This window comes from Dermacentor silvarum, chromosome 5 (assembly GCF_013339745.2).
Source record: "Dermacentor silvarum isolate Dsil-2018 chromosome 5, BIME_Dsil_1.4, whole genome shotgun sequence".
Taxonomy (NCBI): domain Eukaryota; kingdom Metazoa; phylum Arthropoda; class Arachnida; order Ixodida; family Ixodidae; genus Dermacentor; species Dermacentor silvarum.
In genome coordinates this window covers 7830710-7853934 of record NC_051158.1, presented here as the reverse complement: position 1 = coordinate 7853934, position 23225 = coordinate 7830710, and the positions used below count along the sequence as shown (strand labels likewise).

The following is a 23225-nucleotide window of genomic DNA, read 5'->3' as shown; positions in this document are numbered from 1 at the left end:
TCAAGCCGCACGAAAATCAAAATTGCTCGTTAAGCTGCGGATTCCAACCACCAACCTCCGGGTGGGGCGACCACCACGCTAACCGATGCAGCCACTGTCGGTTCATCATCCGTTCTCTTAAAAGCGGGGTTTTATATGCACAGGTAGTAGGACACGCGCTCGTGCTCGGTCGTGCCACTGCTCCCGCATTCATCGTCACCCTCTGCTTCCACAACTGGCTGCGTTGCCGCTAATCATTCCAGCGCAGAATTTCACTTCTCTTCTGTCGTCGTAATGGAGAGACCGCGTTTACGGGGGTATGAGCCATCCAATGTCTTTTGTAACGGATAGGTTTAATTTTGAAGAAATTTCAAGGAAATCCATCCAGAATGAACACGCTCGGTAAAGGCCTCGTCGTCGACGTGCCGATTCTAGTGTGTGGGCCTCCGAAGCCCAGGCGAAACGTCAACGCAGAGCCGCGAACCCCGAGTTGAGGGAGCGCGATGCTGGGGCCTCATGTAAGCATCTTCTAGCCCTCCAGGAACCCTCCAAAATTGTTTCACGCATCGACAAGCTATCGCCAACTTCCCCGCTGCAAGGCCAGGCTCCAACGCGAGATTCTCAACCTGAACTTCGGAGCCAGCTGCAGTGCGTGTGACCGCTTGTTGTTCGAGCACAACGTGGTACTCGTCAGTGCAATTTGTTCGCAGGAACACCGAATAAACACACGACAAGCTTCGCTTACTCCCATTTCCTCGACAGGGGAAGGGCTGCTAATGTTTCTCCACCTTCGCCTCTGTGCGCCGCTACCGTTTCACGTTGCCGAGGAGACCAGCGCCATCTGGATGAGGTTTTCGCAAGTAACCTATCCGAGCGCGCCGCTGTTGTTAAGGTAGAAATGCAGGAAAATGATATTGTGTTTGGTTTCCTCGTAACAGAATTATCTTTTCTTGTACATTCAAATTAAAATCCGACGCTATCCTGTCAGTAGGTTGTGGTTAAGTCATACTTTACGAATTTTCTGACGGATTTTACTTTGAGAAATTCAGTTTTTGTTCACTAACACCTTGCGCCGCGTGGTGGGCCTGCGCGGTCGGGGTGATTCGGGATGAATTTCTCCGCCATGGACGCTGATGCTTACGCCGACGTCGGATTTTCTGCGACACAGGGCCCTTAACGCTATCGCGATAAAATGTCGGCGAGGAACATGAAGAGGCCGAGCTCCTCTCTCGCGCTTGCCTCTAGAAACGCTCCGCTGTGTACCGTTGCCACCTCTCACTGGCAGCACAGATTTGGCGTGCAGGTCCCTAAAGCGTCGGATTGATCTGCTTAAACAACCCGAGTGAGGCGAGTTTGATTTCATCTAGTACAGGATAAATTATGAAGGTTCTTTTTTCAATTTATTCAAGGGGGCGTACACAACAAACGGAAAATACTAAGGGCCTCATGATGGCTTGAAAAGCTCCTTGAAGGGCGGCACATACCCTGCAGCCCATGTTCAGCAACCCAAGATGGCATGAAAGCGGTTAGATACAGCCATCATACCTCAAAGTGGGTGAAGTACACAAATAATGCTAATTGCACTAAAACAAAAAGTGTGGGAATGATGTGGTAAGGGATGCTTTACGTAAAGCGTACTTTGCCTTTTCAATAAGTTTCGCTACTGTTATCTGTGGCTGACCTAAAACGTGTGCGGGACTAAAATTCAGACTGTCATGGACTGATCTTTCTTTAGCACCGTGTTGCCACGACTGAACGAGGCTTTCACGCCGCCATGGTGTGATAAAGATAACGAACATGACACTAAATTCAGATAAGAAAAAGAGAACGTCCATAGAAGCGCCATGTTTTAGTTCCATTGTATGCAAAAAAAAAAGTAAGGTATGCATCAAGCATAATTTGTGTGCTAGGTAGAAAGTCAAAAAACAATAAACGTGACCATTTTCCCAGAGAATCCACAAGGTCGTTCTTATTGGATTCCAATGTTTAGAGGTTGTTTGCAATGTTTTTATTCTGCTTTGGTTTTGGGTGTTCTTCTAGCTTTCGTAATATGCTCTCTAATAGACTTCTTAATAGACTCTTCTACTCGGCCAACTACCAATGTTAAATTCTTATCGGCTTTCTAGTACCGCTATATGATGCAGATCCACTGTTGCCTCCACTTCTTCGTCCTTGTCCTGCGGGCAAAGAAGAACTTATTTATCTTAGTTGTTCAAAAAAAAGTAGCATCGGTAAAAGACAGGCACAGTATGCAGGATGCCGGGTAGAGCGTCAGATACTTCGCACGGGAAGGGAGGGGAAGTATATGGAATCCGACCACCTGGTAGGTATCTTTTATAATTATCTGCGATTGAGTTATCCTGCTAGATACCATACGAAGATAAGCCGCACGATAGGGCTTAAAGGCTTCGTATTAAATCATTCCCTTGTTACAGGTCATGCGTGAACTTCACATACGCAACCTCATAATAAAGCGTTTGGCCTGATCTCTGCTGTAAGAAAGAGAACCGCAACATATACTCAACCCCAAGTAGAGACTGATTTTCCAGTACACAAAAGCAGGACTTTAGAAATTGACTTTCGTTACTCCGATTCAGCCGTACATGGATATGCAAGTAACTTGATACCCTTTTAGTGTTGCCAGACTGCTATGCGGCATAACTGCAATACTATAAATTTCAACTACAAATGATCTACAGCCCCGAGTCCAATTAAGTTTGACCAGCTTCTTTGGTAAGCGTACCGTGCAAGCAGAATTGCCCGCAAAAAAGGTGTGATTCACTCCTTTAGGATTAAGCCGTTCATCGTATGATCGAATTGAAGAGGCTGCGCATGTGTACTCGTGCATTAAAACCAGTAATAAAGCTTATCATTCGCAGTGACAGTCTAATATTGGGATGGTAAAGAAGCTTTTACATACCGTTATTAGAATTCCCACTTCCACCATCTGGTCCTCTAGGATGTCCTCCTCTTCCACGGGGCATAGCGTTCTGCCTTTGATATTGCGGCCTGGATGCACTTGCCACGGGAACTCCAAGCAGAACAGCAGTTGAGGGTCCCGTTTTTTTAATGGTCGGGAGTAACAACATAAACGTGGCCAGTATGAGCGGAATCCTCAATTTGAGATTTTTCATCACTGTTAAGAGGTGTCGAAACCAAGAAGTTCCCAATTGATCTCGCGCATTCCTATATAAGTGAATGAACAATGTGCATAACAGCTGTACTAGGCGTCTTTTTGATATGAGGGTTGCAGCTGGCTACAATGCTGCATTCAGTGCGTCAGTAAGTGCTGTGAAGTTTTGTACTGTAAGCAGTCCTCTCTTGTAAAAAAGACTCCTGGAGCCCTAAGCAACAGTAACCGGAGTGTTAGGTCTTACATTTCGTTTTTTTTTTTCAACGGCGAATGTACTGTTAGTATGAAGAAAAGGGGCTGTGATTTTAAATATTGAGTACCAACAGAAAGATTCACAAAACGAGAATATATTTTTTTAACAATTAGACGCGAGTATGCGCGAAGCTAGCTTTTGATTTTATTTCGACATCGTTTTTTGGCTGCGTGTAGATTTCACCTCTTAATGACAAAAAAAAAAAATATTCCCTCGGGCTTTTAGAACGGTCCGTTGAGCAGTTGAGCAATTATATATAGAATTGTTGCTGGAAGCAAACGGCCCAATTTCTGCTTGAAACGCTGCACACGTACACAGGAGACCCACTACGTCTATAAAACCATTAAAGGTACCTTCCTATAAGTTCATAAGGATTACGATTAAAGTGATAACGTTAACTGTGTGAGTTCGCGCACTCAACGTCGCTGCGAAGTGGCGCGGCTCACGGAGTGCGTGTCACAGAAACTGGAAACGCCACAAAAAGTGCGCTTAGTGTCGTGTCCTTTATGCCTCGAGCTGTGTCTCTCTAGAATTTAGGTTTTGTTTCGGCAAGGTCGCACACAACGTTCTCGTTTTTGATACCGTAGCATTAGCAGTGTAAAAGTGTGTGAAGTCGTTCACGTGATACACACACACATGTATATATATATATATATATATATAATCATAAATAAGAAGCCATCAAACAAATGCACGAAGGACAACATAGGGGAAATTGCTTGTACTAACTCGCCGCATTAAAGAGATGATAACTTAATGGAAATGAAAATGGATGAAAAACCACTGGCCGCACGCGGGGAACTATCCCACGTCTTCCCATTACGCGTGCAATGCTCTTACCGTGGAGCTACCGCGGTGCCGTTTTCCAGCTTGGTCCACTCCACATTATAACTGGGCTCATCAATGCATTTAGCCAATGCCACAGAGATGGTATGAACCATTTTCAATGCAATAAATTATCACAGCAGAACAAGAAACAAGAAGTAAAAAACTAGTCAGGCGAAGCATGGTCCGATTCATTTTCTCAGCTAACAAATATCATTCCAGTGTCACGGAACTAAAATCTCATGCAATCTCTCGAGAGCCTTTCATCGCGCCGCAGCATGGCACTTCTGTGCCTGTTGAAGTCTTACCACGCTTCACCTTTTACTCCGGGCATCGAGCCAGCCTATCGTCCTTCAGATGGGACTCATCACGAAAAACCTGTATAGCCGCCGTCTGCTCGAACCACTGCGCACCTCTCTTCATTTTCTGTCGAGAAATCACAGTATTGGAATGGCCTTCCCACGGTGATGTGCAGCTCTGCATTAGCACCGACTTGAAGGCAAAGATCAAGAAGTTGTGCAACACCTATCGTATCTGTAATAGCCCACGCTTTATTACCTTTGTGCTTCAATGCATAAAACGACGTTTTGTTAAGACAATAACTGGAACGGAAAGTATGGGAATAAATATCTTGAAACTGGTGTTATCGTAGGTATTCGTTCCAAGTGAATACACCTTGCAAACTCCCTGGCTACAATTTGTAAATTGCAATATGGGCCAAAAGATAATGAGTTAGAAATTGAAGTAGTCAATTTTTGTTAATTATTTGATTGTGAATTTTAATTTTTTGTGCAAGTAATGTCCGCTTCTTCGAGTAGACGAGATCATGAAGTTGAATTGGGCTATCTGCGAGACGCAACCTTTAAGATTTTTGTAAAGTGTTAGCTGAAACACGCTATCTATATATTAGACATTTGTTGACTATTCCGGGTTACTTCTCTAGTTGGTAGTGAAACAATTTAACGTAGTCCGCACGGTCAAAGTTAGTAGTATTTCTGGGGAACGTATGTTATCCTGCGTAATTGCCTGATATGCACGTGTATCCGGTAAACTTAGTCTCGCGATTCGTTCGAAGATGTGATCACCTTTGTATAGCCGTAAAGATTACATCTAAAATGGAACGGAGGAAAAGATATTTTGTGTGTGTGCTTGTGTGTGTGTGTGGGGGGGGGGGGGGGGGGGGGGGCGGCTTTCGGTTGCACGGGGACGCATTATATAATTAAGAAAAATTTTCTTACTCTAACGTAGGGCTTCGTGAATGCGCGACTTTCCAAATTGTACAGCTCAAAAATTACAGAGAGAAAATCAGATAGATGCATCAGAGCTGGATCGCTCTAACCTGGTATCCAGCACTGGAAAAGAGAGAGTGGGAGTAATAGTGCCATTGAAGAAGAAAAAAGATTAAAATTAACTAATCAGGTTTTGCGTGTTAAAACCACGATATGAGTATGAGGCACGATGCAATGGGGGCTCCGGAATAATTTGGACCACGTAACTGGGGTTCTTTAACGTGCACCTAAATCTAAGTACACGGACGTTGTCGCATTTCGCGTCCATAGCAATGGGGCTGCTGTGGCCGGTATTTCATCCCTCGACCTCGTGCTTAGCAGCCCGATACCATAGTCACTAAGCAGCTCAACACGTAGATGGAGCAACACTCCGAAAAAATAAGCGCCGGCAACATGGCCACTGACAGACAAAGCAAAATAGGGGTTGATAATCAACAGCGGGTTTATTCATTGGAAGGACTTATACAGGGTGCCCTCATTATCATGCTCCATGATTTAAAAATATCCACATGCCACGTAGCTGAACAGAACCAAGGTAAAGTTGTTTGTCGTCGCTTGGAGATTATTTCTTCGCATTCCACCTAATTAGATAATAAGTCTTAATTATTATTAAGCTTCTGAAATATTATAATGAGATGAAAAGTGTCAAAGAGAAACTTGTAGTGCAACATGAAAAACTCCAGATACAGCTTTCTGCTGCTCTATACGTGCTACATAACAGTATTTTTTCGAGTGTGAATGCAGCCCACGAATACAGGCAAAGTGCCTCGAGCGGCCAGTGACGCGGCGATTATTCACACATTCCGCGCCTTCTGGGCAGTAGTCAAGTCAACATGACGGCACAGAGATGCCGGCCACAGTTGCCTGGTATCGCGAAATGAACAATGCGAAGCCTGCTCGACGCTAAGTGCGTTCACTAAAACGCGTCGTATCAGCAAGATCAAGATTTATGTCGCTCGAATTATGCTGTCTTTTGTGCTCTCCCCACCAACAGCAATAACCGTTGGACAAATAAAGTTTATTTCTATCCTTGTGCTCTCCCGGTGGCGCAGAGTTCGATTACTTGATTCATCGCGTTTGTACGACGTTACGTCATTAGAGTGTATCTCACATGGATTTTTACTGAAAGGCTGAACGAACTTCACATCAAGGCTGCGATTCTTGCAGCATTCGGCTGGCAACTAAAAAAAATCATTCATTTACGTGGAACTGCCATATTTACGTTCCGTCACAGCACACGTATCCGTATCTAAGACTCGCTTCGACTCTGCCTCAGTGATAATTCCGGCTTCACATGTTTTAATTATACAGAAGAAAAGTTGAAAAATACTTATGAGTGAAGGGGTCAGGTAAGAAGACAAAATCTCTCTAATGATATTCACTGCATACTTAGAAGTACAAGCTGTTGAACTGGAAAGGCTTAGGAGTGACGATCAACGGCGAGTATCTCAACAACTTTCACGTTGCCGAGGACATTGTCCTGTGCAGTTTTAAATGCTACAGCATACTATGTAATTGAATTCATTCGACCTACGGGTTGATTTCAGACAGAGAAGGCTACTATCAGGAACATATAACAATCATACAAATTAGAACGCTCGCGCAACAAATGTTATTGCAGTTCCAAGGCCGCTTAAGAACGGACTTGGTAAATATTTACTCTTCCGCACTGATTTATATATTGCTTATCCTTAGAGCGAAGAATACTCAATCTCTTCCCCGAAACCTGTCCAGGTTTGCCTCGCAAGATGTCTGTTTTATTTTGCGTCCATCTCTGCCGAAAAGTAGAATTACACAATCAGCGCTTGCAATCACTTCGCAACAATTCAAAAATGACAATTGAAACACTGTTAAAATATGCACCTTTAGACTGCAAAACCTAACGACGCAAAAGTGAGGGAAGGTGTGAGCACTGCTCACTTCATGGTAGATCCAGGGTGTACAGTGTGCCGATGACTTTCAAAATCTTAGTGATGCAAATAACTGTTGTCTCCGAAAAAGAAATTTTCAAAAAACAAAGTTCAGAAAACAATCGCGTATGTTTAAGCAAAATTCTAAATCACCTAATACCATCAGCTCAGCTTAGCTCAGCTCACCTTCGCTAATTATACGTTCACCATCAGGATTGGCTGGCGTTTCTTCTCACGGATATCTTTTTTGTTGTAACAAAGCTTTTTGTGGTAACAAATTGGGATTTAGAGCTCTGCCATGTCTCGGTTCCGATGACAGTGGGAAGCAATCTCCGTTGGGTCAAACTGATGGTTGGTTGTTAATCTCTCTCGCCCCTCTACATTTCCTGAGTGTGACAACCTCATGAGGCGGTGTTCGCAGAGGCATGCAGGTATGGCATGTTTGCAACACTGAATGCAAAACACAAAGGCACTACCTCCACGCCCTGTACTCGCCTCCCACTTTTCTCGGGATGGCCTCTGTGGTACGTCCCATTCCTATGTTCACCATGAGGACGCAGGTTCAACTCCTGACCATGGCGGACAGATGTTCTACGGGGAGAAGTTTAGAACTGCTGGCGTACAACATTTTGAGCATATACCGTAAAGAAGCCCAGATTGTCAAACGTAATCGTGAGTCCACCCCTACAGTGTCCCTGCCTCGCATTGGCACTTTATACGCAATCAGTTGATGGATTCTTCTCGGGAACATTATCTTATTATGCAGGAATGCTAACTTCGTAGCACTTTTGGGCCTTTTCTATTCGTTTCATATCACGTCTCAATTTGTGCCGCTATATTCGCTTAGCGCCTTTCACGTGAGTGCTTGTTTCTGACTGTTTCAGGCAGTCCATTGGACCGCAAATGCCCTCTCGATGCATTGCTAATTCAAGTGGCCCTGGCTTTAGCCATTTTAAATGCAAGCTTCCAATATTACTAAGTTCCTTTTTTTATGAAGTGCAAACGCGTAGCCCAATCGAGGCTTATAGTTCGGCATGTCACTCACTGCATATAATGTGAATGGCGTGCCGCTACTCTTGTGCAGCAAGGTTACTTTGTTCAATTACTTCACTGGCATCCTGCTGTCTTATTTTCAGCTTTTTGAGACGCCACAAAAATGCCCTACGTGGTTCGTTTCATCACGGTAGTATTGATTACTAAATGTTGCTATGTCGCACTAGAGTTTGAGCAAACGAGCTTACTGCTTCTTTTTTCTTTTTCTCAAATCTCGCTGCACGTCGCAGGCCGCAAATGTGCGGGGAATAGCTTTAAACTAGTCCGAAAATAAACTTATCGCCTTCTGTAACGCCTACTCAACCAGGCGCGTTGTGATTATCAAGTTTTGGAGCATGATATTTACTTATCGTAGTTCCTGTCTGTGTGGATTGTATCTCAATCTGTTGGTCATGTACTCGATAAGTGGAAGCCCGCGAAGATATTCGCTCCCCTAACTTAGCAACCAGAAAAGTGAATGTTTCTAAAACGAACCTTTTTTCGAATGCTTTTTTCATGCTATCATGGTAACAACTACAAGAAGTCGCTTCCATCGGTCACTTTGACGCCAATGCACGCATCCGTGCTTTTTACATTGCCAGCAGCGAGAACGCTTCTTTTAATGCAGCGTAAGACAATACGGTACTCCGCAAGAAAAGTTTAAAGTTCCCTATCAAGAAAGGAGTCAGGAAAGGAATCAGGCAAAGAGACAATCTCTCCCATGCTATTCACTGCATGCTTAGAAGAAGTTTTCAAGCTCTTAAACTAGGAAGGCTTAGGAGTGAGGATCAACGGCGAATATCTCAGCAACCTTCGGTTTGCAAATGACATTGTCCTATTCAGCCACAGTTGGAACGAATTGCAACAAATGATGGAGGACCTTTACCGAGAAAGTGTAAGAGTGGGGTTGAGGATTAATATGCAGAAGACAAAGATAATGTTCAATATCCAGCCTCTAGAGTCTGTAAAGGAGTACGTTACGGGACCCTGATCATGAGAAGGAAAATTTCAGAAGAATAAAATTTGCTTGGAGTGCATATGGCATGCATTGCCAAATGCTGACTGGGATATCACTGTCGTTGAAAAGAATAGTGTACAATCGTTGCATTCTATCGGTGGTAACATATGGGGCAGAGACTTGGAGGCTAACAAAGTAGCTCGAGAACAAGTTAAGGACCGCACAAAGAGCAATGGAACAAAAAATGTTAGGCCTAGCGTTAAGAGATGGGAAGAGAGTGGTGTGGATGAGAGAGCAAACGGGGATAGCCGATATTCTAGTTTACATTAAGAGGGAAAAATGGAGCTGGACTGGCCATGCATGGCGTAGGATGGATAACCGGTGGACCATTAGGGTTACAGAATGGATACCAAGAGAAGGGAAGCGCAGTCGAGGTCGGCAGAAAACCAGATGGGATGATGAAGTTATGAAATTTGCAGGCGCAAGTTGGAATACGCTAGCACAAGACAGGGGTAATTGGAGATCGCAGGGTGAGGCCTTCGTCCTGCAGTGGACCTTTTATATATATACGAGCTGTGTTCAAAAAGAAACCGAACATCTGAAATAGCGCGCCAATTAACCGGCAGAGGGAGCGCGCTGCGGCTTTACTACTGAGCGCATGTAGCGGCAGGTTTAGACACTAAACTGCCATTTGCCACGTTTCGCTCTGACCGTTAGTTGGCGAGCTACAGCCGCTGAAGTGAGCTCATGAACAAGCTGTTCTTCGGATTGGTGCCAAAGTGGCAATGAAAGAATTGGAAGAACAGCGTGTGTGTGTGAGGTTCTGCTACAAACTTGGGAAAACTTTGACAGAGACATTTCAGTTGCTTAGCCAAGCATACGGGGAGGACTGTATGAGTCGCACGCAGTGCTATGATTGGTTCAAGCGTTGTGAAGACGGAAGAATGTCGGTCGGTGACGATCCCAAGCCTGGACGACCATCCACATCCACAGTCTTCAAGAAAGGTGATTGGTTTTCCCCAGGCAACGACCGTGTCATTTCACTCACCCATGTGAGCTCTAAAATCATGGAACACGTCCTCTACTTAACGTTGCTATCTTCTGATCTTCCATAAAATATTTGTTTTTTCACCCTAACCAGCATGCCTGCGAAAAGGTACCTCTTGTGAAATGTTCATTTATTCATGATAGTTACTTAAATCTTAACTTTTATATTTCATACTGATACCCTGTTTTTCTATTTCTAAGACGTATTTCGAAATGTACCGCACTCTCGACTTTTACTGAAGTCATTAAGCCTATTGTTTTTTATCAGGTGCATATGCATTTTGTTGTTTTTTTCTGTACTTCTGCCCCTAGTGCAAGAGCCCCTATGAGACCTGAAGTATTTTGGAAATGAAAAAAATATATTCCCCCTTTTATTTGTAACTGCATCCAGACCTTCTAAACTAACCCTAAGTACATTCATATTTGCTAACAACTATGCATCTGCAGTTTCCACAGTTCCGTCTGGTGTATCTCAGGACACTGTTTTCGGGCCGCCTCTCTTTTTAATCGATAATGTGACCAACTACCCTTTTTTGTAACATTTAAACGGTGTATTTTATAGCGCTGTCAGTAGCCTGGTCATCCTCTTCACTTTACAGGATAATCTCTTTTATATTCAAGACTGTTGTGCTACTTCGCTCATGTGTGTGAACACTTGTAAGAATGTACATAATTCGTTCCATCGTCGAACCATATGTACCATCCTGCCTACTAAATCATAACTGTACTAAAGTTATCACTGACCCTTGAAAGTACTTAGGCAGACACATCTCCAAAGATTTCTTTTGATCGAATCATGTAACCCACATAATCATTTCCACTAACAAAGTTCTCGGTTACCTTCGCCGTAATTTCTTCATGGCACCTCCTTTTGTAAAATCAGATTCTCATAAGGACTCATAAGGACAACAAAAACTAGAATATGCATGGGCTATCTTTGAGCAACACCAATCCTGAATCTGTTCACAACCTGGCTGCTGAATTCATTATCTCCTACTAGTCGTTCCACTCAGCGTCTCTTCTTTAAAACCTAAACAACGGCTTTCGACTCTTGTATCTCGTCGACAAATTTGTCCCGACTGCTTCTATCAAAAGTTCTTTTCATTTTTTTTTTCATTCCATATCATTTGACAGCCGGCTGATTCAACTAGCGCATCGTGTTGTTGAACAGACAATCCCAAAACCGTGAGTCACACCACCCCGATCCTACATAATTACTCCCTGCAGTCATTCTCGCAAGCTTCCCAAGACTTGAACAACCTTCCGAGACAATTGTTTTTTCGTCTGTTTGCAGATACTGCAGGCCCTTTCCGAGCCCATGGAGAAGCGGGTACATCAGTGAATGTTGAAACAGTACAAAGCATGAAAACTAATAAAGACAAGGGTAATCATTGCAGAAGCGCAAAAGCTGTAGAAGTTGTATTTATACTACAAAGAAACGAAATAGAAAAAAAAACAGAAAAAAACACTCAGCTGGTCGGGAATGTCAACTATTACATCTACAAAAAATCTATTGTCAATGTGTTGTTCACGAATGAGTTAAGTGTCGTGCAATTCACTGCATTGCCAATACAATATGGCCTGTGAGAGTAACAAATATTTATGGGAGGTAAATTTACTGAATGGTTGGCGGATGGTTTTACAGTGGTTAGTTCTGATCGAGTGCTTAAAAGGTATTGTAAGTAGCGGGAGCAAGGAATATTATAATGCCCATGCAAGAGAACGTATATAAATTTACGTTTATAAATTATTCTGCGGTTTCCTTGTGGTTGAAGATTTGCTCTTTTTACGAGTCTAGTTGCGCTAGAGTATCGTGAGTAGTCCGAGTAGATGAAGCATGCTGCTAATTTCTAGATATTATCGATTCACACTCATTAACGATACTGCACGCGTTAGTGCTGCCACCTCGTGCTTTATTTCAATGTTGTAACGTCGTCATTGTTCTTTCAGTCGTTTACATACCCACTTATCATGCAGTGTCCTTTCGGGACCATTGTGGGGTATAAATAAAAAATAACTCAATAAATAAATGTACTTTGTCTGAAAAGTAAGTATAGTTAAATAAGTGACTGAGTAAACAAAATAATAGGTACCTGTGTGTGTGTATGAGAGAGAGAGAGAGAACATACTTATGTTGAAATACTGCGAAACATGGCAGTCAAGTTCGCTTACTTAAACGTTTTCGGCAATGTACCCGCAGTGACAATGGCGCTTGCCAAGAAACGTGTTTGGCGAGGGCAACGTTAAGCTGCTATATTGGGAAGATATATCAGAAAGCAATGACAGAGAACATAAACTGTTTACCTAAATGGTTCGTAATTTTAATTTATTTTTTGTATTTACACAAGCACAGCCAGGGCCTTGGAAATCGACGGAGCATTTCTTTTCATTCTGCTCAACAGATTCTTTCCTCCGGCCTTGCTTCCATTATTTCTATGTTTTTCTGTAAAAAGAGTAGTTACATTTGTATCAAATAATTTTGAAGCAATTACCAATAAAAGAAAAAAAAGAAGACACGAAGTTTATGGTATGTTCCACTCGAGATAATTTTTTCATTACAGAGCGTTCTTAAATATCCATAGGAAATATGGCCTAGTCTGTGAACAAATGAATGCATTTAATAAATGCGGCACCATTTTATATCGAAGTTCTCGGTGTGCTACCAAATGAGTAAAAGAAGTGTGCAGATCCAACGCATATGTCGGACTATATTACATATGTGAAGCGAAGCTCAACTGAAATGCAGAAATAAATGCCATACATGTAGACAGCACGGTTGTACTCATTACTGTCCTATGCAGAGCTCACCTTGAAGCAATGCTTATGTTAATCTAAAACAGACGCCACAAGTTTGATATCGTGCAGTTTTTAGGCTCACGGACTTCACTGTTCCCAAGCTACGCACGCCGAAATGCGACCGCAAATCCACTTGTATGCACAGTGTGAGAAGTGTACGCAATCATGTCAGGTGGATGAAGTCCATGTATGATGCTTGTTGAGTGAAAAACACCGAATACAGGTAGATTCAAGTGAACTACGGCACAGATCCGGCTTCTGTTAAGAATTCTGTACCTCTTGCTTCAGAGCGGCGCCTACCCATGTGGGAGGTTTGACCAAGAATGAGCCCCAGTAGCGCGTACTGTTTCGCTAAATAAAGAAGGTCAAATAAAACAAAGAAGTCGTTGAATATATTGCACTATTTCATTAGGAGGTCTATGTGCTTTAGAGAGACCTCTGAACCCGCTTGATAAGTTCAGTGCTTCCGCTCAAATTAATGCTTATACCGAAGCTTATTTTGGCGCTTTCCTCCACTTTCCGAGGTGGGGGGGAGGGGGGGCTGTTAGCTACCTGCTTTATTGCACGAGTAGCCGGTATCGTGCATAGTACCAACGAGCACCAAACTAAGCGCAGACACGGCTGCCCGAGGTGGCGGGGCAAGCCCGTAAGCGTGGAGGTGAGCTTCACCCAAACGCGCCGCTTCGTCATGCGGTCATCGTCATTTAATCTGCTTCATTCTATTGTGAAACTTCTTTCGTTGCCATGTCGTCATCACTGAGCCTCTTCGATTTTCACAGTTCTGGCAGCCAGCTTGTTCCAGTCCTGATAGGAAGTCTCGTGGGCTGGAACCCCAAAACAATCCGAAGCTGTCCCAAGTTTGCAAAACCAAAAACCGGGACAGCTGGCCGCGGGATTACCGTAAACATGCTACCAGCATGGCAGCGGTCGGTGTGGCCTGCGCGAGCTCAGCGTAGCCCCTTCCGACAAGGCGTCCACATTTGTATACGCGACCTATTTTTGCCATTTCTGTGCAGTGGTACGTAGCAAGAAATAGAGCACAAACATTAAGTTTAGGGTAAATTGAACATTGTGCTAACGTATATCACTTCCGTTTTACTTCCGAGTGATATGTATTTTTAGAGAGTACCGTGGTTGACGCGACGTTTGACGTGGGGCATATCGGTATCAACCTCAAAATTTTTTTTCTTGAAATTTTGTGGCCAATAAATACCTTGTGGAAAGCTTTGCTTCACACATGTTCCAACATGAACGCTTGATCTGCATATATTTTTTTTTTATTGTGAGCGGTGCCCCAGCTCAACTGGCACTCGAGGTGTGTTTCTGAAGTCGCCTTAACTGTTGCCGTCGTGCTCTTAGGGTTTCGACAATGCATGCGCTGCATATATTTCTGTTCATAGGACATGTTTCATATTGCAATAGTTGTGTTCCGCAGTATCAGTTACCTGAGGTACCGCGTTTCGCCTACGTTAAGTCCCGCATGCTGATAGAATACTGTCCAAAGAGCGGAGTCATTATGCTAAGCTTTAATATTGCCTTGAGTGCTAAGGCGTGCTTGCGAAACTGCCATTTATTTAATTATGTTGCCATATTATGGCCCCTACCTCCCTTATTTAATCAGGCAAAATCAAGAAAAGAAAGAAAGAACCAAAGCTATTAACATATAGTTATTCAAAAATGTCACTCTCGCCACCTTTAAAACATAATGCATGGTCTATGTGTGCAGGAGAAAAAACACCAATGAACCCAGGAAAATGATCTGAAAATAGAGTATCAAGCAAAAAAAAAATGCTGCTATAGGTACAGTTAGTATATAACGTGTACTCCTCAGTTGAGAAATTGTATAGCTGTCTAGCTGAAAATCTAATGGCAAAAGAATATTTATGGGCAAGAAAGAAAACCGGTATTGTACGTGTTACTTGTACAAGTTATACCACGCATACAAATGATTACTGTGCCCTCACACTATGCAGCAAGCCATGCGCTTCTAGAAACTTGACAACTTTCTGATGAATCTTACTTTCTGAGAATTCATCTGCGTCCTGCTTTGCTAGCGGACGCAGATGTAACTACTTTTACAAATATATATATGGAGGCTTGAGCGCGATGCCATAAAACTGTAGCTTGAATTAGGGTTAGAATTGAGCAGATATATATTTACGAACCAGGTTTGCGGCTTGGTACTCCTCCATGTTTTGATGAGGTATTATGATTTGACGCTCCTTTACCATGGCTTCCAGCACCAGGTCTGTGGCCATGTCCCGCACTTGGCCCCATATAAACGAGAGCGATGGCAGAAAAGGAATCTCGCTTTTCTAATGTGGGCAGAAGAAGCGCCACTACGGCCCAAATGATGACACTGCTCCATACGCAGTTCTTCATTGCGTCCAGTCACACTAGTCCAAATGCCCGTCCGTATACCTGCAAGAACGTATATGTCGACAACGCAAACAAATAAAAAGGTTTCACTTCTCTATTTCTCTTCCGATTTTCATGAGCCTCTACGATTGTATCAGTATCTGGCAAAAGGAACTCATTGTTTGCACTTTAGAAGAATAATAGTTATTTTACAGTGAAGTTGTTATATCCTCTAGTTGGTGGGAATTTTTCGTCAGCTCGTGCTGCTGCGCATGATGATGACAATCATTTATTGTCATCCCCTTTGAAACAGGGCGCTGACAAATGGTCACCTCGGCTGCTTGAGTTACTCGGGTATGCCATACATGCTTTTTATTCTAGCATGTTTGTATACATCTCTTTAGTCTCTTTTCTATTCCTCAAAACTTATCTACGTACCTTGTACCGCTACCTATGCCTGTAAAGATCCGGTCGTATCAATCTCATCTATGCTCTAAACTCTAAACTACACCAATATTCTAAATGTCTCATTCTTATGTCGACTGCCGACCGGTTGATGCCTCCGTTCATTTTAAATCCAGGTGCTTCTGGACGTTGTATGCTACCTAGTGGTCTCACTGAGTGAATCCCTTCGCAGTTGTCTCCGGATTTTTGCTACAGCATACACATGCCTCATCTAGTTGCGTATATTTTCTCCGGTACGTATTTGCCTTTAGGCAACCGGCTCGAGCCTCAATGAGCAAGGCTTTCGTATTATCGTACACATTTTCCCTTCTAATTTCTTTCTTCTCATTCTTGTGAATCTCCATGGTCTTTTTTGTTTCCATTCAATCTATCTAATTGACTCTCTGTTTCTCTCACTTTCTTTGTGATAACTCCTGGTTGTCTATTTATGCTTTCAATTACCCTGTACTTCATTGCCAGCTTTCTTGACCCCTTACTCCATTCTGTGTCCACGCTTTTCAGGTACAGACACTTGTGCGCTTTAGCCGCACAATTATTTTCATCCATGCTGCCCAGTCTTCAAAACCAACTTTGCTCTGCGCTTCTGTGTCTTCAAACGAGGCCCAAGCCATGTCACCATGCACTGCCTCATTTGTGGTTTTGCTGTGTGGCTCCCAAAGTCAACCAGCTATACTTATCTCTGGTTAACTTCCAGCCCCGACAAGATATCCGATGTTAAGTATTTTAAGTACGGAGTGGCATTTGCGAACGTTAGCGCTGGCACAATTACTGCTTTCCGTATTCCACGCACCATCTCATACTTATTCTGGCCCCAAAGTGTTCTACGTTTCATAATTGCTGCATTCCACTTCCCCTTTATTTTCAGAATTTCTTGGTGGGTGTTTGAGTAAATCTTTCCTTCATTTGTGTATACGCCGAGGAATTTACCTATATTGCTTGGCTATGGGTATGACTTGTTGTGGAATTGACACCACCTAATTAATCGTTTATTCATTAAAGATCCTAATTTCTGATTTCTCTATGCTCAACCTAAGGCCTAGATTTGTGGCTGCTTTCGCACACATATTCGCAAGCGCCTGTAAACCTCTTGCATTGACCACATACATGAGATTGGGGACCTTCTGTGGCACTATTTGTCCATTACACATGTATGATAGATCAAACCCTAATTGACTGTTTTCCAGTCGTCTTTCTATGCCCTTAACCTAAAGCGTGAACAACAATGGAGACAGAGGACATCCTTGCTTTATTACTTGGTGAATTTCCACCTCTTAATTACATTTCTAGCCTTCCCATACAATTCTTACTGAGTTGTCTCTATATATCTGCCTCAGCTGCTCCCCAAAAATCGCCATCTATGCCTTAGTGCTTGAGAATATCCCATAGCAATTCCCCGTCTAGGTTGTCGTAGGCTCCCATAATATCTAGAAATGCTATCTGTAAAGGTTCATTCTGAGCTACTGGAATCTCTATGCACTGATATCGCACAAAACGAGTACATGCTGCTCAAGATGGACCTGTTCTTGATGCGTGGGCGCTCTGCCGGCTGCATCTTTCACACAGCGTGTGGTGCGACTGTATCGACATTCTGGCAAACGGTCACCCAACAACAGTACCACCACCGAGCGGCCGCGGCCACTCAGACAGACTTCGAACGACAGCTGGAAAAGGGCTTTAGTCTGAGTTTCCGCGTAACTGAATTATGTTTTCTCCGATATTATAATTACAATCCGAAGCTATCATGAGTTTAGCTTGTAGCTTGTGTGTAAATCGCACTTTACAAATTTTCTGAATCAATTTATTTGAAAAATTAAATTAGTTCAACAAGGCACTTGCGCTTGGCGGAGGGCCTAGAATAATGAGAATGTATGCTGCACTTCTACACGCGTGCGTGCACGCGTGACGTACACGTATACCATGTACACATGTAACATGTACGCAATGTATCTGTGCTTGATGCGCTGGTGCTCTGGCTGTTTCATCTGTCGCACAGCATTTACTGCGACCATAATCGAAATTATGGCAAACACTGTCCAAATAAAAATCATATATCAGCAGTTTGTACTTGTATAACGTCGCTTGATGTGGTTGTGATTGTCTAACGTCATTTAGCGTCAGTTGGGGTGGTGTTACTTGTCTAAAGTAGGCAACAGCTTCGCTTTAGATACACTTTTACAGGGTGTAATGGAGGACAATTCTTTTATATAGATGGCTTCAGCACGTAACGCGATTGTTAAGCGAAGCTTTCTAGGCTCGCAAATGTCGGTGGTGGTGGTGGTGTCACGCTGAAAAGTGGGCCGATCCTGGTGGTCGTGCAGGAAGGGCCCAAGCTCAATGGCACTTACCAGGGACAAGAAGAAAGAGAATAATAGAGATAAATAGAAAGCAGGAGAGAAAGAAATAGAAAACGAGAAAGAAACAGGGAGGGAGAAAGAGAGGGAGAGAGAGAGAGAAAGAAAGAAAGAAAATCACCAGGAAGGTCAGATACACACACGACAAGCTTCGCTTACCCCACTCTTCTCGACAGGGGAAGGGCTGGTGATTGTTTCGACAGGAAGTTTGAGCTCCAGCGATAAATATTGCGGTTAGGTTTTGCGGTGTCAATTGTTTATGGGGATCTTTTGAGAGAACAAGGTTACATATTTGATTCACTGTGCGTTTTAGGATGATTTTTATATTGGCTCATTGCAAAAAGACGTCCTCACTTCCATTTGCTTGCCTAGCGAACAACAATACAAAATCACAATACTTCTACTGCGTTATCTATCATTGTTCTGGTGCCATATAAATCTTGATTAAGCCAGACAGTTTGATTAATAAGCGTATTGAGGTCAATTAGGAAAATAATTACGTAGAACTTCAAGTTATAGCGGTGCATCAAAAACTGACACTACTTCACTCGTTATCATAAATGATTGTGGACTAATTGCTGTTAGATTATTGTGCCATTGAAAGCGAAAAAAAGGGCGCGAATACTTAGTGTACTTAAATGGCCTCATTGTAGACACGGCGCTCTAATGGTTTCCCTCTGTACTCGCTAGGCTGCACAGCTGGGTTTAGCACCCCACTCTTTGGCGTGCTGTCAAATTTAGTTGGAATGTGGTTCATTGCTTCAGGAATACAGATCCAATCAAGCAAATTTTGTGTTTTTTGTTTCTACCTTCATCTAAAAAACTGCAGTGAGAACCACGAAAAACAACCACAAGGTTGATCGCACTCGTTGATGCTAGAGGTTTCCTGAACTATGAGTATCTGCCTGGAGCATTCCGAACTCACCGAAACTTCTGCACTGATGGGCTAAAACGTTCGCGTCAAGCGATTTAGAGCACCATCCTGACTTGCTTTCAGGACAGTAGTGATTCTTGCATGACAACGCGAGACCCCATACTACTGTACCAGTACATGACTATCTGCCTGCGCTACCACGTCTCCAATATTCACTCAACCTGCCGGTGTGACAGTTCTTTTTTGTCACTTTGTGTATGATTACTCCTGATGGCAAACATTATGAAGATATGGCTACCATCCAAACTTCGTGTGAACAATGTGCTGAAGAGCATACCGGATGAAGCGTTCTGTGCTTGTTCTTGCGTCCTCCAGAAACTGCGGAACCTATGCGTAAATAGCCGAGGGAAAAGCGTTGATAAGATAAAGAGTCATTAGTTCTTTTCTGACAAACATAATTAGCATCCTCGATGTTCTATAATGTAGCCTACCTAACAATGAGAAACGGATTCAAGAATGGTGAATATTGCCACGCTATAGTACCGTATAGGAGGACGACGAATAAGTTTGTGGTTGGTGTCGCCGAACGTAAACGGCCGTTTGTTCCGACCTGACTGCTTCGCTGTTTCTTCTAGCAAAGAACTGGTGGAGTTGTTTGGGGCAACCAATGGCCTGTGAGTGCTGAACCTGATACATAAGCTGCCAACGCCGGTATTTCAGGGTTGGCAGATATTTATCAAAGAAGCCATCGCTTCCACGGCCTTCCACCACAGTACGGTTCACTGAAGCGCATTGAGGGAAATGCCAACAACGGCAAGTCGATTTCTTCAGTGCTCTGGATTGTCAACACGACTCGCATGCCTAAACCATTGCAAGGCTATGCTTTAAGGATGTGGGAGAATGGTTAGCCCATTTCGATCGTTTCCCACCTTTAATGACGGGGTTGACCATCGTAAGCTCAAGAGCATATAATTCTCCCTCCAAGACGCGGCACAAGTTTGGTACGAGAGCCATTAAGCTTCGTTCACGAGATGGCAAGAGATCAAGAGATTCACGGTAAGTTTCGTGACACCTAAAGCACCACCGCAAGGAAAGAAAGAGCACTAGAAGCCGTTCCTTCGAGAAACCAAAGGCCGAATGGGAATGACACTATATTTGTGGAAGCGATGTCTCAATGTTCCGATGGTCTGATCCTGCATTATGAAAATAATTTGGGTATATTGTTGCGAGGGGCGTCAAGAAACAGCTTTTTGCAATCCTCGTGCGCAACCCTCCTTCCGCAGTGGCTGAGCTTGTCCTTGGGGTGACAACAATTTAGTCCGTGTTTCAGCAGTTGCTGTCACAGTATGAACGCCAGACCATCATGGGCACTGCATTCTCACTTGTACCAGAAAATGGCAGGGAAAATGCTCCAGGTTGTTTGGACGAAAATCAAACCTGTCCGGCAGCGGGACTACCGACTGTCATGGCCATAATAGTCTTCATTGGGGAGAGAACTCGGCAGCTGATTGACCCTTGAAACCAGCGCGAGCTGAACCTTGGTTGTTCGAGAAGCCCTGCGGGTCACTGCACTGTTGAGGACAGTTTCTCATCCCCAGCTGCAGAATCCCCTGCGCATTTCTTGAGTCGAATAGAGCGAGCGATTCTGCAAGCCTACATTCACAGTGCACGGGGAAGTCCGCAGTCTAGCACTTGTCCCCTGCGCTACCACTGTGTGCTAGACACACACTGTGTGCTAGACACCGAGCTGGGCACCTCCACTACGACTGTTCCTACGAAGGATTTGCCTTCGATAGTTCCACCCTGGCCCACGATCTCGTAAGCACCTGCGAGATATCGAGGAGTACCTAGCAAATAATTATCTTATCCCTGCCCCAGGTATACGTTAGTCGCAGTCATCCTCACCTCGTAAGCCTGCGTCCTCAAGCCCGCGCAGGTGAAGCTGAGAATGGCTACCTCAGGCGTTAAGGTCACTGTCAAGCATTGAGCCAGCTAATATCCTCCTCGGACGCCACCCCCCAATGAATGGCCGTTGAAGACTTTTAACGCTGCCACCAACAAAACTTCCAGCACTATCACCGTTTCCGTTGAATCATAACCCTGTCGCTGCAATTGTCGACACTGGAGCTGATTAATCGGCCATGGGCTCCTCGACTGACATGCAGCAACTCAAGCTGCTGACAACATGGGATAGCCGCAGAGGAGAATGGCTTGTGGTCACCTTGTGTCACCCATTGATCGATGCACCACCAAACTTCCCGTCTACGTAAGTAACATCTTTCCTCGTGATGCCTTCGCCTTTGCGAAGAGGCACGGCGGATTGCACGGTTCCATAGTTTGTCGCTTCAGCAACGTCACCCAGTACAGCATCCGCGACAGAGTCGTAACTAACAATCCCGGACATCTTGTTTGGGTTGGCACACCTATTCGTTGACGAGGATTATTGCGGCGTTATTTTAGACTTTACAGTGTTTTGTACCACCTATAAGAGATGAACTACAAAGTCGACCAAAAAGAAACCTCTGACTGCTCCTGTAGGTCACCTGTCTTTGATGTCGTTCACGTTATCAGAATAAAACCGTATTACTTGTGTTGACTACAGTGCTCAAGCTTAGTGGTGTCCAGCCTTCCCGCCGGCCCATTGTTCCTTTCGTTTTTTTTGTGGTTTTTTTTTTTGTTTTTGCCCGGATAAATTCCTCAGCTTTTTGTTTCTTTTTTGTGCAGGTGCTTCAAGGCGATGTCATTATTATGGGTGGGGGATAATCAGACGCTCTATTTCAGACGCTCTATTAGCGCTAGAGCGCAAGGACGAAAAAGTTCACGGTTTGATTCGCAGTGAGTAAACAGTCATTTTCTCCGAATTGATTGCTTCGCATTCTCCCCTCGTTAAAATATTAGTGTTTAAACGACTCATTTCTCAAGGCCAAGGAAAGAATAAATAATGGGTAATAATGCTTGCATCTAAACTCATCAGAGTAAAAATCTATGAGCATTGCCCAAAGCCGCGTGATATACACCTTAGAGGCCAAGGTACACAAGAGTACGTAGACGTGCTGTCGTTTCTCCAGTAATCTGTGTGGAAAATATTCTAACCATTCCACTAATTTGCAATACGGTCAACTTGTTAGCGCGCCACACTGGAATGTTCTTATATACCGTAATGTTTTCTAGCCCTTGATACATAAAAACACCTTCGCAGATGCATGTAATTTAGAGCGTCTCATACATCAAAATTAGCTAAGCTGTATAACACAGTTCTCAAACCCTCCAGAAATCCTAGGAGTCTGTTTTGCCGCTGGCAAAATGCACCCAAGTCTCCGTTCATTAGCTCTACTTTATTCAGTGCAATGCATTAGCTCTACCAGTACCCTTTCGAAGCTTTTTGCTATATAGAGGACTTACACATTTTCTGCTACAACCAGCGCATATTCCTGTATTTTGTGCCAGATCTACTTAATACGCCGCAAGCTTCAGCTGCCTTACGAAAACAGCTGTAGAAATATCCTATACAGATTTGTTGTCGAGCTAATCAGCACTTGTAGCTCGTATTTTCTACGCGTGTCAGCGCTACAAAGAACTACCAAATTGCGACCCCCACAACCAAAAACACATTAAATACTTGAACGGATTCACAAATTGGCTGTCATATTAATTGTTTCTTGTTACGACAGGAAGCGATCGTTAATGACCTTCATTCAAAGGGTTGGTCTTCAGTCATCGGACGCCACAAGAAAGATAGCGTGCTTGAAGTTTTCTTATTCGCTTTACAACGGAAAACTTAACTTCGATCACGGATGGTATTTTCAACCCCCTGGTCATGCTTCTGGAAGAACCAACCATGTGAATGCTGATTTGCCTTATGCACCTTGAGTTGATGTTTTAAATAGGTATTTTTTTGCCGCAGGCTATAGTTGACTGGAAACACTCTTGATCTGCGCGTGTTTGTCAACTGAAA

The 23225-nt window shown here is 43.6% G+C and overlaps 1 long non-coding RNA gene across 1 annotated transcript; it reads right to left on the bottom strand.

The window, feature by feature from the left end:
* Nucleotides 1-5934: 5934 nt before the first annotated feature.
* On the bottom strand, nt 5935-15685 carry LOC125945306 (uncharacterized). Its single transcript, XR_007466804.1, has 3 exons — nt 15388-15685; nt 12731-12869; nt 5935-6060 (listed from the first exon to the last, which is right to left on the bottom strand). It is a non-coding gene; the product is annotated as an uncharacterized LOC125945306 (long non-coding RNA).
* Between the last annotated feature and the right edge of the window lie 7540 nt (nt 15686-23225).